The sequence below is a fragment of the Balaenoptera ricei genome, chromosome 1 (assembly GCF_028023285.1).
Source record: "Balaenoptera ricei isolate mBalRic1 chromosome 1, mBalRic1.hap2, whole genome shotgun sequence".
NCBI classification, from domain to species: Eukaryota; Metazoa; Chordata; class Mammalia; order Artiodactyla; family Balaenopteridae; genus Balaenoptera; species Balaenoptera ricei.
Window position 1 is genome coordinate 144,021,092 of NC_082639.1, and position 17,547 is coordinate 144,038,638.

The window sequence follows — 17,547 nt, forward strand, 5'->3', positions numbered from 1 at the left end:
CTTGAGGTTGATCTAGTTCTCTTCCTTGCAACATACATTTATTGACTACTTACTGTGTTCCAGATACCTTGTCATAGGCAATGTTCATGTCCCCCCAAAATTCATATATTGAAACCTAATCCCCAGGTGATGATATTTGGAAGTGGGACTTTGGAGGTGATTGGTTAATGGGATTAGTGTCCTAATAAGAAGAGGCCCCAGAAAGCTCCCCTACCCCCTTCCTCCATGTGGGGACACAGCAAAAAGATGGTAGTCTATGAATCAGGAAACGTGTTTCACCAGATACCAGATAGGCCGCCACCTTGATCTTGGACTTCCCAGCCTCCAGAACTGTGAGAAGTAAATTTCTGTTGTTTTAGCCACCCAGTCTGGTATTATGTCATAGCAGCCCAAACAGACTAAGACATACTTTATTCCATATTGTACTGGAACTATGGCACAGGCCTTGCCCTCAGAGAACTCAGTCTAGTAGGGAAGACGGATAAGAAGAATGAGTTACTAGATAGAAGATGAGGGAAAGGGTGATTTGGGAAGACTTCCTAAAGGAAGTTCACGCTGAACAGACTTTTGAGGGAAATGGTTTGGAGGAGCAGGTTATACCCAGACAAGGCAAAGTACATGCAGAGGCATTGACATGTGAGAGCCTGACACCTGTAGGAAACCAAAATTAGTTCAGGTGATTGGAGGGTGGGGTGGGGGAGGTGTGGGAACAGGCTGGGCTAGATCATGGTGTTATTTGAAAGTCAACATGGAGGTATGGGAGGATTTAAAATGGGAAGTTGCATATCAGACTTGCATTTTAGAAAGATCATTCTAGTAATGGTCTGGAGATAGGATTGTGGAAGAAGAGGGCAGGAAGACAGAGAGAAACTACTAGGTAGTGACGTGAAAAATGATGAGGACATTGGCAGTGAGGATAGAGACACTAACGGAGACAAAGCTACAGGAATTACTGTAAGACAATATCTAGAGAAAGACAGAAGAGGTGACATTCCAGGTGACACCTGAATGATGAGAAGAAAGCAGCTATGTGAAAATGTGGAACGAAGAGAGTTCCAAACCAAAGGACCAGCAAAATCCTTGAAACAGAAATAAATCTGGAATGTTCGAGAAACAGAGTGGAGACTGGTATGGCTGGATCACAGAGGGTGGTGGAGAAAGTGGAGGGACACGAGGTGAGAGAGAGGCAGGGCCCAAATCATGCAGGACCTGATTCGTGGGAAGTCGTTGTTGTAAGGGTAGGGAGAAGCTAGAGCATTTTAGGCAAGTTGATGTGATCTACGCTTTAGGGAAGTTCACTCTGCCATGTGGAGAAAGCACTGTGGAGGGTGCATGTAGGCCTGAAGCCCTGTAGGAGGTGGTTGGACTGCAGAGTGGAAGTGCCCAACTGGGGACTGGAGATGCAAGGAGAGAGGTCTGCCCTGCAGATAAAGACAGGATGGTGGGGGGGGGGGGGTCATTAGTATCTAAGTGATAGAAGCCTGGTTTCACTGAGGCCACTGAGGGAGAATGTGTGAATTGAAAAAAAAGGGAGGAGGGTGCAAGTATGAAACCTTGGGAAACACTGCTTTTCAAGGAGGGTGGAGGAGGAGGAGTGGCCAGAGGAAAAAAGGTAACTCAGAAGGAAAAGGAGGAATTTCAAAGAGAGAGCACCAAAGCCTACAGATTTAGAAAGTGCTATAATAAGAATACCAACAAGTACATGTTGGATTTGGGGACGTGGAGGCCATTGATGACCTTTAATGAGAATCACTCTCATAGAGTGGTGAGGGAAGAGGCCAGAGGACAGTGGGCTGAGGAGGCAGAGCGGCTATGTTGACCAGCTTCAGAAGCTGGACAACGAAGTAAGGTGAAGAAGGGCACCTTGAGCACCCAGGGAAGAGCTGTGTCAACAGATAGAGATTAAGGAGTGGAAGAAACAGGAGAGGGGCACTCATAGCGCAGGACCCCTGAGGGTGAGGAACACAGGGCCTCAGATGAGAATTTGACGTGAGGAACAATGTCACCTCCGCCCAGTCCGTGTTGGTACTAGAAGGGTTGGATTGTTTTAAGTTAAGGATCCAATGACTATTGGAGAGTTTTTTTACATGTGTTATATTTTAGTCATATTTTCAAATTTATCAATCAAAACATGTCTTGATATGAATGTAAAAATCCCCACCCAGTTCAGTGGCCCTCCTGGATGGGGCCATGAAGAGTGCTTTTGTGGAAGCCTGTGAGTTGTCCTCTGTGATGCTGACTTCAGAAGGTTGGGGAGATACTCTAAGCAACCTTGCCTTTTTTTTTATAGTTATGTTTTTCTGATTATAGAAGGAATACATTCTCAGTAAAGAAAATTTGCGAAGTACAGATAAGCATAAAGAAAATATACGTAACCTGTAGTTCCCACCACCTAACGATGATCACTGCCCCCATTTGGGTGTATTTCCTTCCAGTCTTTTTTCTGCTCTTACACATTGCACATTGTTGAATTTATATTGTACATAAAATATTTTTCCTTTAAAATTACACTGTTTTTCCCTTTAAGACTATATGATGAATTTTCCCATATTATTAAAAGTAATACAGAAATAGCATTTTAAAGGCTGCATACTATTTCACTGAGTGCACTATACTTTGCTCAACCATTCCCCTCTTGTTATAACACTAAAGACTCCCTGTGGAAAATGGTATGGTGGTTCCTCAAAAAATTAAACACAGAATCACTATATAACTCAGCAGTTCCACTTCTGGGTATATACCCAAAATAATTGAAAGAAGGGACTTGAACAGGTATTTGTACACCAGTGTTTGTAGCAGCATTATTTACAATTGCCAAAAGGTGGAAGCAACCCAGGTGTCTATTGACAGATGAGTGGATAAACAAAATGTGGTACAGACATACAATGGAATATCATGCAGCTTTAAAAAGAAAGAAAATCCTAATATGTGCAAAACACAGATGAATCTTGAAGACATTATGCTAAGTGAAACAGGACAGTCACAAAAGGACAAATATTGTGATTCCATTTACTTGAGGTACCTAGAGTAGTCAAATTTGTAGAAACAGAAAATAGAATGGTAGTTAGCAGGGGCTGGGAGAAGGAGAGAATGGGGACTTAGTGTTTAATGAGTACAGTTCCAGTTTTATGAGGTGAAAAGAGTTCTGAGGGTGGATGGTGGTGATGTTTGCACAGCAATATAAATGTACTTAATGACACAGAACTGTACACTTAAAAATGGTTAAGGTGGTAAATTTCATATTATGTATGTTTTACCACAATTTAAAAAAAAAACCCACTAAGGAGTCTGATATATTTTGAAGTCAAGTTTACTGAGGTATAATTTACATATAGTGAAATCCATCCTTTTTAGTATACCATTCTGTGTGTTTTGACAGATGTATATGGTCAGCTAACCACCACCACAATCAAGATATAGAATATTTCTTTCACTCTGAAAGTTCCCTCAAGCCTGTTTATTGTCCGTCCTCTCTTCCCGGCCTCAGCCCCTAGCAATTACTGCTCTGTTGTGTCCTTATGGTTTTGCCTTTTCCAGAATATCATATAAATGGAATCATTTAGCATGTCATCTTTTCACTCTTGCTTCTTGCATTTAAGATAATGCTTTTGAGATTCATCCATGTTGTTGCATATGCCAAAAATTCATTCTTTTTATTGCTGCCTAGTGTTCAATTGTATGAGTGTATCACAATTTGTTTATTCACCATTTGAGGGACATTTGTAATGTTTCCAGTTTGGGGCAATTATGAATCTAACTGTGATAAGTAACCATTCACTGCTGGGTTATATAGCAAGTGTATGTTTAACTCTAAGCAGCTGCCAAACTGTTTTCCAAAATGGCTGTACTGTTTTGTAGTCCCACTAGCAATATACAAGAGTTCCAGTTGCTCCACAATCTTACCAGCATTTGCTATTGTCAGGCTTTTTATTGTTTTGTTTCATTTCTATTTTAGCCTTCTAATAGGGGTGTAGTAATAACTATCGTGGTTTTAATTAGCATTTCCCTAGTGATTAATAATGGTGCATCTTTTCATGTGCTTATTTGCCATCCATATCTCTCTTTGGTGCAGCATCTATTCACTTCTTTTGACCATTTTTTAATTGGGTTATTTGTTTTCTTATTATTTAGTTGTGGGTAATTTTTAAATTTTTTACTATCATAAAAAGTGTTTCCATGAACAACATTATATGTAAAAGTTTGCCCTCAGTTTGGATCTTGTACTTAATATAATTTCCTAAAACCACCAGATCAAAGTGTGACCATCTTCAATGTCTTTATATACACATTGTTCAAGAATTTTTCAAAGTGGTTGTACCAATTTACTGTCTTTCTAGTGGTGGTAATTTGATAGGCAGAACAGGCTATCATGTTGTTTTAATTTGAATTTCTTTGACTCTAATGCTATGGAACTTTTTCATGTAATCACTAAACATTCTTTTTCTTCTTTTGTAAATCATCTCTAGCCTTGCTGGTTTTGATGCTAGAATAGCACAGAAATTTTTCATGGCTCTATCTTCACAGGCCCAGTTACAGAGTATGTGAAGCTCAGTGCTAGGAATGGTGGTTTACAGTATTTTCATTTTTCATAAAATATTAACCAATCTCAGCCTGCTCTCTTTCATGCTCGGAGGCCATGAGTTAATTTACATAGCTGGCAAGGTAAAAATAACTTCAGAGCTGAAAAGAAAGAGCATTGCCATCGAGCTAAATTTGGACCCTGGGTGTCAGCACTTGTACAAGGGGCAGTAGTTCCTTCGTCTCGACTCCATTATTAATGAACACACTCCATTGTTCCTTATAAATAGAGAAAGGTGCTCTTTTAAATTCCTTTCTGAGAAAATGCCCATGATACTTAGTTCTTCAGCTGGAGGAGCAACCTCTTGATTCCTTTAACAACTCAGCATTGTATTCATTCACAATGAAAGTGCAATTAAAACCACTTACTTTGTTTGTGCTTACATACTCTATCAAATAGATTTGGGTAACAAAGGGTTCCTGTATATAAGCGCAATTCTTTTTAATCATTAAAATTGCTTGTTCTTTATTGTATTCCAAATAGGTGGTATGGGATGTGATATGACTCAGAAGTACTGGAATGAATTTTGGTTTAATGACTCTGAAAAGTAAAAAACACTTTGTTTTCTTGACAAATAGCTCTAGTTCATTTGGGTGCTCTACAGACAGTTGATATTTTAGAACAACTTTGTGTCTGCCTCTTCATCATGCACCATAATTGTAGGTTTGTCTTCTATGCAAGTCTGGGAAATTATCTAAGTATTTTTTTTTTAATACTTGTCATCCTAGAAGACAGAAAGCATATGCCTGTCATGCAAGTCAGTGTCTCAGGCATTGTAGGCAGAACTAGGAAAGTGGAACAATGGACAAATATATTTTTTTCTAACATTTATGGATCCATGATTTGTCTCAAAGAGTCATTGATTTGAGAATGTTTTATAAACTCGAACAGATTCTTTCAGCCAGGTATTTCCCAGACATCCAAAACAAAAAGGGGGGAAGTGCTCCTTTCCTCAACACACTATGAGAAAGCAGAGTTTTATTACTTAGGCTTTTCTTTTCCTTCTACTTTTAAGGATCTCTTCAGTCAACCCTCCATCCAGGGTTAACCTGCACTCATCAGCATTTGACGTCTTGAGAAGAGGCCTCTGACTCTCCCCAGGATTATGAATGTGTGTAGTTTTTCAGTCTTTCTGAAACTGTAGAGAGACCAAAGTTTCAATATCTTAGGAATTAAGCCACTTGCTAAGGTGACATCAAGAAAAAGCTTGTACACCCTCTAATTGATATACTGGTACCATGCCAGAGTTATGTTTCTGAGTTTTTCCTTGTTTTTCATGAATCTCACTTAGCTCTTGTCTGACCATGCCAGTTATTTCAAGTTCTTCACTTTGGTTTCTTATCCAGATGGTATTATCTGGACAGAATAGGTGAGTAGGTCCTGTGAGTGACAGAAATTAAACTTGGACTAGTTTAAGCAAAGAGGGGCTTTTCAGGGTCCTGGTTTCACAGGACCACCAAGTGGCAGAAATGTTCGGAAGAGTAGGGCCTCAGGAACTGTAGGATCAGGGTGCCATCTCCAGCAGAATCCCTTCCTTCATTCTTCTTACCTCTGTGGGATCCGCTTTATTCTTCTCTTTCACTGCAGCGAGCTTTGTTCTGTGAGAGGAAACATGGACAATGACAGCCTTTTATTTTATGGCTTATATTTTATTTTATAGCTGCTTCAGAAGAGTTCAGCCAAACTCTGGTCCTAAGTCCAAACATCCCAGGGCACTCCCTGTCTCTGAACCTGTAAACTGACCAGCCATGTCACATAAGAACATTGTCATTTCTGAAAAGAACTGTAGGGGTAGAGTGGTGTTTTTGGAAGAAAGGCAGTACAAACCATAGGCGGCCACTCAGTAGGGGCGGTGCTGTACTATAAAGCTGGTGCCTGTAATCTGGTATTGGAGTTTGCTAGTGCATTCTTCTGCCGAGGCTGACATTAGGGCCTTGGCCCCCACATGGATAATTAGCTGCGTTCTGTTCCTTAGCTGGGCTCTCTCCCTGGCTAGCCGTCTCACAGATGCTTGTTCCTGGTCCTGCAGGAGACCTGGTGAGAGAAAGTGTGTGGGTGGTAGATCAACAGAAATCCCTCACCACTACTAGCAAAACAACTCAAAGAACATGTATTTATGTTAGCGAGTTCTTATAATGTGGGATTTCCCTCTCCAGCAGTTCTCCTTCTTTGCCAACTCTCTGAAGCACAGTTTTGATAACATGCATAGGATGCTGCAATCACAGGACACCATAAGGCTCTGCAGAGAGGCAGCTCTGTGGTTGTCCAAGAGAAGGCATTTGTCAAATATATGTGCCTTTGGGATATATTTGTAGCTATTAGCCATTATCTTTTGTAGCTACTGAAATCACTCCAAATTTGGAATCTAAATTTCTGGGTTTGAGTCTCAGTTTGACCATTTACTATCTCAAGTGACCTTGGGCTAGCCAATTTCTCTCTGTGAGCCTTAATTCTCACACTTATAAAATGGGGGATGATGGTATCGCTATGGAACAGGGTTATGTAAGCTGTGAAACAACATTGAGGCAGTTTTCTCTTATCATCATAGTCATCACCTGGTCCTGAATGACAGTCAGAGTTTCTACCCATTGCCTTGACATTTCTCTTTGCTGTGTCTGAGTGAATAATCAGGGACTTTCTAAAAAAAAAAAAAAAAAAAAAAAAAAAAAACGGAAAGGAAGGAAGGCAGGAAGGATGGAAGAAAGGGAGGGAGAGAGGAAGGAAAGAAAGAAGGAAGGAAGGAAAGAGAAAGAAAGAAACAGAAAGAAAGAAAGAAAGAAGAAAGGGAGGAAGGAAAAAAGAAAGAAGGAAGGAAAGAAAGAAGGAAGAATGGATGGAAGGAAAGAAAGAAAGAAGGAGAGGAAGGGAGGGAGGAAAGAAGGAAGGAAGGAAGGAAAGAGAGAAAGAAAGAAGGAAGGAAGGAAAGAAAGAAAGAAAGGAGGGAGGGAGGAAGGAAGGAAGGGAAGAAAGGGAAGAGAGAAAGAAACCAGGGGCCACTGGGAGGAACTTGACCTTTGTTTCCACTACACTGAGGTTAAGGAGCTAAAACCCTCCTTTACGTTTCCTTGTTCTTCACTTTGCATCATTTGGGGAAACTTTTCTTTTGGATTAAGGCTTCCTTTGGAGACACCGTGGGGTTAAGTTTTATGCATCCCCTAGGGGATGTTTAAAGAAGAAAGCAGAAGGGAATTTCATCAATGCTGGAGGTCCCTGAAAATTATGACTTGTGTCTGGGGGTCATCCTGGCAACCTCTTCATTTCTGCCTGAGAGAGGCTATGTGTACTTCTCCCAGAGTGGGTGGGGACTAGTTGTGAAGCACATTGCCTTTGGTCAGACTATTGCTCAGCTTGAGGGAATCACTGTCTGAGAGGTTCTCTTATGGCAGCGGTTCTCAACCAGGGGTGCCCTCAGAGGACATTTGATGATGTCTAGAGACATCCTTGGTTGTCATAACCTGGGGAGGGGGGAATGGAGGAGGGAACGCTATAGGCATCTAGTGGGTAGAGGCCAGGGATGCTCCTCCACATCCTACAATGCACAGCACAACTCCCTAAACATATGGTCTCAAATGTCAGTACAACTTCCTCTCCTTGGTGTGACATGGTTTGATTGTTGAACTTTTTTTTTTCATGTATATTATCCAACTTTATTATTAAATTGTCTTTACCCATTTTATTTTTTATTTTTATTTTAATTTAATTTTATTTTATTTTTTTAACATCTTTATTGGAGTATAATTGCTTTATAATGGTGTGTTAGTTTCTGCTTTATAACAGAGTGAATCAGCTATACATATACATATATCCCTATATCTCTTCCCTCTTGCGTCTCCCTCCCTCCCACCCTCCCTATCCCACCCCTCTAGGTGGTCACAAAGCACCGAGCTGATCTCCCTGTGCTATGTGGCTGCTTCCCACTAGCTATCTGTTTTACATTTGGTAGTGTATATATGTCCATGCCACTCTCTCACTTTGTCACAGCTTACCCTTCCCCCTCCCCATATCCTCAAGTCCATTCTCTAGTAGGTCTGTGTCTTTATTCCCATCTTACCCCTAGGTTCTTCATGACCTTTTTTTTTTTTTTCCTTAGATTCCATATATATGTGTTAGCATACTGTATTTGTTTTTCTCTTTCTGACTTACTTCACTCTGTATGACAGACTCTAGGTCCATCCACCTCACTACAAATAACTCAATTTCGTTTCCTTTTATGGCTGAGTAATATTCCATTGTACATATGTGCCATATCTTCTTTATCCATTCATCTGTTGATGGACAGTTAGGTTGCTTCCACGTCCTGGCTATTGTAGATAGAGCTGCAATGAACATTTTGGTACATGACTCTTTTTGAATTATGGTTTTCTCAGGGTATATGCCCAGTATTGGGATTGCTGGGTCGTATGGTAATTCTATTTTTAGTTTTTTAAGGAGCCTCCATACTCTTCTCCATAGTGGCTGTATCAATTTGCATTGAACTTTCTTTTGGTGGGAAAGGAAAGAGAGGAGTTTTAGGCTAAGATTTTACTGCTCATCAAAAGGCATATTTTGGGACTCCTTCATATCCACTAAGATTCTTAGGAAACTTAATTAGAAACCCCATTTTAAAATCCAGAAAGGGTTGCCTTATCTTTATTAAATACAGAGCTACTTGTTTCCTCCTGGAAATAGATCTTCCCTATTGGAAAGGGGCAATTTGACCCTGCCCTCCTCCCATCTTCCTAAGAAATATTAGGGCTTCTGGGTATGATTTATTATCTGTGGACTTATAAGAAAGTCCATATTCCACTCTTCTGACCCAAGCCAAATGCCAAAACAAACAAACAAAAACAACCAACCCCCCTCCCCCCCCCCCCAAAAAAAAAAACAGAAACAAGTGGCTGCCTCAGGATGATTTTGAAGTTAGCGTGTGTGTATGTGATCTCTTTAACATTGCCCATTCCCCGGGACAGCAAGATGCTAATGCTACTTCAGGTACCATAGGAGGGAACAGGGTCCCTCCTAGAATGCTGTGTCTGCAGTTCTTAGAAAATCACTAAACCTTTCAAGGCAGACTGTTTCATTGTTCTGGGAAAACACCAAGAATGGTACTATTAAAGCAGCAATTCATGTTGGTCCATCTCATCCTATCCTTAGAGAGAGTGAGCGTGTGTATTGGCTGGTTTCTATATCTGGGTTTTTCAAACTGTGGGCCAAACCCCATTAGAGGGTCATGAAAGCAATATAGTTGGTTGCAACCAGCATTAAACAAAAGGTAGAAAGGAAGAATTGAAGAGAAAATATGAATGTATTACACATAGAAAGAGTAGGTATTATTTTATAAAGCATTATACAATTATATATGTACATGCCCCCTGGCTTGTGATGTAAAATATGTTTTCTACTGTAGGCTGTGGTCAGAAAAGCTTTGAAAATCATTGCTGTTTATGCTTTTACGTTTGTTCTAAGAACGTGGGTCAGTTGAAGCCCCACAGCATGTTTTCCCTTACGCCAAAGGCCTGAGTTCCATCCCCTGCCCATTCCTTAACCAGTCACTACTTGGGACAATGGACTTAGACTTTTGCTTAGACTAATTTGCTTAGACAATTTGCTTAGACTAATCTAGGTGCACCCTCTGGGCTGGAGAGGGGCCCAGCCTCTTTAGTTGGCATGACCAGAGGATACCTCTGTGACCTGAGAAGATTATTTCTAGTCTCTGCAGCCTCTCCACTCTCCATCCTTCCCTGGACCACTAGGTTCCAGCCACAAAAGCCCTTGTTTGGATTTTTCAAGTATGCCAATCTCCTTTCTGCCTCTGGGCCTTCTGCACGTGCCTTTTCCTGCATCTGGGATGTTCTCCTCACATTGCTTCCTCTGGCCACTCATACCTTACCTTTGAGCTCATGTGCTATTTCCACTTCCCTCACATGCCTTTCTTTCCTGACCTTCCACTTCCTATAATTGTGATCTATTTAGTGCCTGTCTTCTTCATTAAGTTTCATGAGGACAACCACCATCTCCATCTTGTTCTCCATTGTAATGCCAGCATCTCCTGCATGGCATACACTCAATACGTATCAGTAGATTGTAGATGGGTTCTGGGCTCTGGGATGGAGCTAAGCCTGAATGGGATCAAGGAGCCCCCAGCATAAGGGCTGGGGAGGAAAAGGAGACAGCTTGCAGAGACTGGGGACTGGGCTGGGCCTGACCCCTGCTGTCTCTTTCCCAGCCTCACTCTCTTCCCTCAAGTATATTTTGGTCAAGTTGAATGTTGGAGAGGGGAGACTTGTCTCCATGTAAACAATTTAATATATGCTGACATTTTTGGTTTTGATTAGATGAAGTAAAGTGTTTAGAAATTGATTCCCAGATCAAATCACACTTTCAGTAATTCATTAAAAAGAAACGGAGAGCCAAACATAAGGTGTAATTCAGTAGATTTTTGATAGATCATCATTATGTGCACATGTGGTTTAAATGGATGTCCAGTTACAGGTACAGGTGCCTGTGGGCTCACTCACAGCTCCATGGACAAGTCCACCCAATCCATCTCAATGGGGGGATGTATTAGTACTCATTTATCCCTGAGTCAAGGGTATTTCTTGGGCACCACTGTTGCATATTGTTAGGGAAGGGGCCGTGGTAGATGGAAATGTGAAAGGCAGTTCCTGCTATCAAGGAGCTGGCTTTGAACTGAGTTATGAGGATCCAGCTAATTATCATTAGTGATCAGACTTTTGTTCTAAGATGCAAGAACAGTATGCAATCAAGTGTTAAATGTTGTGCAGCCCTCTGGATGGTCAGAGAAAGGGGAGATTGGTGTGAGCTGCAGGGGTGTAGCACCATGTGGGTAGGCTTTGACTCACAGAGTTTGAGAGTGTGAAGGAGTCCAAGAGGGCTCTCTATCTGACCACCTCATTTTATAGATAAGAAAACAAATATATTCTTTCTCTTTTTCCTCCACAACACCTATTTATTACTTAATAGACATTGTTGTTTTTTTTAGTTATCCTACATCCAGCTTCTTCCATGGTCCCTGATCTCCATTTTGGGAGAATCTTTTATTGTTTGTGCTCTTGCTAGGGGTCTTGCTCTGCTTGGAAGTGGTGGAGGACTGTCCCAGTGCAGCCAGATGAGGTATAAGGGGACATGTGACTTAAGCTCAACCACATGGCTTTTTTCCACATGACTTTTAAGCTAGTGACATTATGACATTAGTTTTCATTGGCAGATATATTCCTAAGAATATCCACAGTGGCCTAAGAATCAGATGTCCTGGATTCTCTGACCTTTGCCAAGTGTATTAGTTTCCTATTGCTGCTGTAACAAATTACTGCAAACTTGGTGGCTTAAAGAAAATTAATTTTCTTACAGTTCCAGAGGTCAGAAATCCAAAATCCATTTTACTGGGCCAAAATCAAGGTGTCAGCAGGGCTGTGCTCCCACCAGAGGCTTTAGGAGAGAATTCATTCCTTTGTCTTTCTGAACTTCTCGAGCTGTATTTCCTGTGCTCTTTGACTGGTGGGCCCTTCTTCCATCTATCAAAGCCAGCAGCATAGCATCTTGCTTCACTCACCATATTGCCTTCTTTCTAGTCAAGTCTTCCTGTGCCTCCCTCCTATAAGGGCACTTGTGATTGCTTTTAGGACCTACTTAGATAATCCAGAATAATTTCCCCATCTCAAAATCCTTAATCACATCTGCAAAACTTCTTTTTGCCATATTAGGTAACATTCACAGGTTCCAGGGATTAGGACCTGGGTATCTTTAGGAAGCATTATTCAGCCAACTACACAAAGATTCCTGCTTTTCTGTTTTCCCAGCCTGGTCTTCCAATATACCTTCAGTTCTGTGAGATCCTGATATCTTCTCAATATACCTTTTTTTTGGTTTGTTTGCTTAAGAAGGCTAAAATTAGTTTCTGTCGTTTTCAACCAGGAACCCTATGTGGTAAATCAGCGCTGTGTGAAGAACTTTACGAGCAACCTCTTTTAAACAACATCAACCCTCTTAGGGAGGCACTGTCCCCATTTTACAGATAAGAAAACTATAGCTCAGAGAGACAGTTGCATAAGACCACACAGCTAGTGTGAGTGATGGAACTGGTATTAAAACCAGCAGTATGACTGGAGAGCATGGGCTCAACTACTTTCTCAGAATCCTAGTTCAAGTCTCTCTTGATTGTGGACCTTTTTTCAAGGACAGGCAGGATTTCATCTGGGCCCTGAAGTCTGGATCATATTATTGAGGCAGGAGAGAGATGGCATAAGAAGGGCATTCCAGGCAAGAGCTAGGCTGGAGAGTAAAAGGTAAATCCAAGAGATGCAGTAGAGGAAAGATATGATGGACTTTGGTGCCTCACTGGAGATAAAATAGTAAAAGAGATGAAGGCGTCAACCTCCCAGGGAACAGTTTTAAGTGAACACAGCAACTCATTTCTGTTGACTACCCAAGGAAATGATATCCTGAGTCAACTCTGGGTTGGAATCCAACTTGAATTAGGTGCCTTCCTGCCTCCTCTGGGTCTCCTCATAACATGGGCTGGATAAATACCTAACACCTTTTGCTACTGTTAATCAGTCTTTTTGCACAGATATCAACAACTTGGCTTTCAAATGCTAATGAGGTTCTCCCTGGGGATTTATATGGTCCGAGACAAAACAGGTGATTTCTGGAGCTCAGGAGGGAATTCTAGGCCTGATGCTAACAGTCCTGGGCTTGTGTCTCTTCTCAGAAGAAAAGTTGAATGTTCATTTAGGGCTGGGGCAACCACTGAGAGGGAGGCGCTTTACCTGGTCATTTCTGGTCACCACTGAAGTAGAGTTACCAGATTTAGCAAATTAAAATATGAGATGCCACATAGTATGAGTGTGTTTCATGTTTGGTAATTGCAATCATTGTTGCTTTTGTTGTGGTCATCCATGTACAATGCTTGGTGTCAGTCGATTTATCTCTTGTAAAAATAAAATACAGTGTGTGTGTGTGTGAAAAAAAAAAAATAAAATAAATAAATAAATAAAGTCAAAAAAATAAAAAATAAAATATGAGATGCCTAGTTAAGTTTGAATTTCAGATAAGCAACGAATCATTTTTAGTGTAATATTTGTACAATGCTTCCGGGCACCTTCAGCCATGGGAGTGTATAGTGAAATACATGTGTGCAAAGAGACTGTTAGATCTGGATCGACAAGGAGGTTATGGCAGAACCCCAAGGGCAGAAGGAATACAGCGCTGAAGAATTCTTTGAGTGACGACTTGGGAAGAGACCTCTGGTTATAATTGCCCAGAGCATCACTCCCATCATCTGCTGTGCCGTGCCACTGTGTGATGGTCAGGCCACACCCTCAGAATCATATCGGCCTCCATTCTCTTCTTACCTGCTGACATGACACCTACAAGCAAAAACGATAGAGGCAGGGCTGAGCCCTGACATCCATCAGGAAACGCTTTTTGAACGTTCACAGCGTATAGAACACAGTCTCTGTGCTGGTGCTTGTCAGAAGTTTGTTTGCTGTCCGACTGTCCTCTGCTTGGGGGATAAAGTAGTAATTAAGCCCCCCTCTGTGTCCAGAGCTCTCCACCAGGCTCTGTGCTCATGGTGACAAAAGGAATGGAGAACACAGCCTTCACTCCTGAAGAGCACATGCATATGCCTCTTGGGACGGCGGAGAGCTTAGCTTTTATTAACTCAGAACTGAACTCCTCCTCAGTGGCCTCGCTCTGACCTTGTGGTGCACGTGTCCCTTCCTGTGTGTATATGTAGACACTGTGGCGGTCACCACCTGGGGTGCGAGGAGCCTCCTACCCTGCTGGTCCTGAGAATGATTGCTGTCAAGTCTGTAGGAGGTAGCAGTTTGTGGCCTTGGAATGAAGGAAGCCAAGTTCCCTGGCTTGTTTGACGACCACACTCTGCAACCTTGGTATTTTTAGCAACTCACTGGACTAAGGAAGAGTGGAGCTACCTGGGACCGAGAATACGCAGCCCGGCATCATGGCAGAGAGGGAAACGATGGGTTTTGATCTCACAGGAGAAGTAACTTTAATGCCTGTTCTTGCCATTTATTAGAAATTTAATTTTGTTCTGAGCTTCAGTTGCCTCCCCTATGAAGTGGAGTCGATAGTAATATCAGGATATTTTGGAGGATTTAATGAGATAACATATTGGAAAATGCTAGCAGATAGTAAGCTCTGTATTTGTCCACTGCGGTGTTTCCCATTCTCATAGCACTTTGTAAACACCTCTGTTCTGACACTCTTCACGGCGAATTATAATCATTTCACTTCCGTGTCTGTCTCCTTCCACTAGACTGAGGGCCAGGGCCTTTTCCTCTGGTTCACTTTCCCAGAGCCTCTCGCGCAGGCCTGCTCCGGACAAGGCTCGGAGTTGTGCTGAGATGGGTACTCTTCAGTACTTGGGTTTTGCTAGGAGGCAAGTCTTTGAATTTTGAGTCTTCCTCTTTCCTCCCTCCCTCTCTAACTCTCCCACTGAGGGCTGGGCAGATCTTGCCCTGTGGGATCTGTTTGAGAGCAGGAGTCTTAGCGGTACATCAGAAGGTCCTCATTAGACCCTACAATGCTCGAGGCCAGATTTCCTGTGCACTCCTGTATGCTCACACAGGCGTGTGTTTGGGTAGCAAATCAGCCGTGCTATCCTAATCTTTTCATTGATAAGTTCTAGGGTCTCTGCTTCAACACGTTTATTACTTTCATCAGTGCAGTTTCGAGCATTTATTGAGCACCTTTTACTTGCCAGACCCTGGGCTAGGTGTGGGGCCTGTCGAGATGAGGAAGACAGTGTCTCCAGGTGAGATGCTCTGGATCTCAGAGGGGAGACAGATGAGAACACAGAGACTTCCTTTGGAACGTGGTAAGGACAGTGATGGTGGTGGGCACGGAATTTTATGGGAGCTCAGAATAGGGCCCTTTTCCTTAATTATCTTTTCCTCTAAGGATCCCATTGCTCCTGTTTCTGACAGGTGGATCGGGGAGCCAAATTGTGATTCCTGCCCTCAAAGATGATTTGAATATTAGCAAGCAGCCAGTGGCCAATGTGCAGCAGCCAGAGGTTCAGTTGACAGCCCTCCTGCACTGGATGAAAGAGAAGAAAATTCTGAGGGCCAGGGGAGCACAGGGCCACAGGCGCACAGCCCTGCCTGAAGTGTGATGGGGCTTTGGAGGACTGGGGAGAGGTTGGTTTAGCTGAGGGTAAAAAGGGCCTGGACACATCTCGTGGCTGGCCACGCGAGGCCCCTGCACCATATTTTTGCTTCTCTCTTTGACGTTAACTTTACTTTTCTTCTCTTTCCCATGTCATCATCCCTGTTTCTCTGACATTTGCTTCTCCACCAGCTTTCATTTCTTCTTATTTCCCTTATTGCTTTCATCTCCACATTTCCTTTGCTCACTGCCCATCCTCTCATTCTCCTTTCCCTCTACTGCTTTCTTTTTCTCTCTACACCTGTGCCTTCTTGCCCTTTAATGTCGTCCTTGGCCTCCTACCTCCATGTTCCGAAATGTACCTTGTTCATCTCTGGGCTGGGGAGGAGATTTTCATTTTCAACGGGCCTTCTTATGATATGAAAGAGCATCTCACGTGTATCTGGGTATCCTAGGAAACAGAACTCTGGTTTCTGAACGGGGCAGATTCTATCCACTGTGTTTGTAAGACAGCGAACCAGAGGGAAAGCAGCCTCCACGCGTGCCCCTCCGAAGACTGAGAGTACAGTGCTCCTTCCCCTGTTAGCAGAATCAGGGGAGCAGTGACACCATTCTCCTGGGGTTCTGCTTCTCTATCACTGTACCTATCCTTGAAGCTTCTCTTTCTCTCTCTCTTTTTTCCTTTGTTTTTTTCTATTTCTGTCCTGTTTTTCACTCCTGTTTTCCATGTTTCTCCTTGTTCTCTCCTCTTCAGTTTTTTCCTTCTTACTAGAAATTACATCCTTCCCCTCCCTAATGTTACTCTTTGGCCTTGGAAGATAGAGTCAAAAGCAGTGTCTCCTAAATTCCCTCCTTTTAAGATGAGAGGATGGAAGTTTGGGTTGGGAGAGACAAAGAAAACCTAGCTCCTGAGATGCTTTATGAGACTAAACTTTCTTTCTGGTTCTGATTTTGAGATTGGATCAATATAGAATTATAGAATCTTAAGGTTGAAAGAAATCTCTATTGGTCATTTAAATAACCTTCAACCCAATGTTGGAACCCTCTTACCTTCGTAAAAGAGAGTTCTTCTGTCTGTCCTTGAATACTTTGAATGTCGAGAAGTCACTACCACATAAAGCAGCCCACTTGGCTGTTGGCCAGCACTGCTTGTATCAAAGTTACTGCTCGTGATTATAATCTGGATCTGTGTAATTTGGCTCTGTTGATCCCGTATCTGCTTTTTAGAGATAATAGAGCATAAACCTTTCGTTCACGTATTAAAGGGACTTCAAGGTATCTTGAATGTCCAATGTCAGGGAAACAGGGTTGATGGCATGGGAAAGAGAAGAAAAGTAAAGCTAACGTCAAAGAGGGAAGCAAAAATATGGTGCAGGGGCCTTGCGTGGCCAGCCATGAGATGTGTCCACGCCCTTTTTACCCTCAGCTGAACCAACCTCTCCCCAGTCCTCCAAAGCCCCTTAAAATAATTAAATGAAATAAATCATTCTTGCCACCCTTTGACCATATAGAAAACTCAGTTTTCTGAATGAGTCATTCCCCAATGGTTCCACATAGCTGAAATTGTCCTGGAAGTTGTAAGGAAGAAAAAGCACTACCCTACAGAAAGAAGACTAAAATTAGACAAAGTTGTAAAGGCAATATTATTAACATTTGTGTTAGATATAATGTCTGTTTTGCACGTTATAGTTTACAGAACACTCATAACATTCAATACCATGTCATTTTATTTTTGTAACTAGGCCATGGTACTCCCCCAGTTTGTAGATGAGGGTAGTGTGGCTCATAGAGGTTGACTGGCCTCAAGGCACCCAGTTCACAAGTGCATGAGTAAG

At 42.2% G+C, this 17,547-nt stretch overlaps 1 protein-coding gene across 1 annotated transcript in view; it reads left to right on the forward strand.

Moving 5' to 3' along the window:
• The window catches only part of CACNA1E (calcium voltage-gated channel subunit alpha1 E), a 370,252-nt gene that overhangs the window by 139,320 nt on the left and 213,385 nt on the right, over nt 1–17,547 (forward strand). The gene's annotated exons all lie outside the window — the stretch shown is intronic.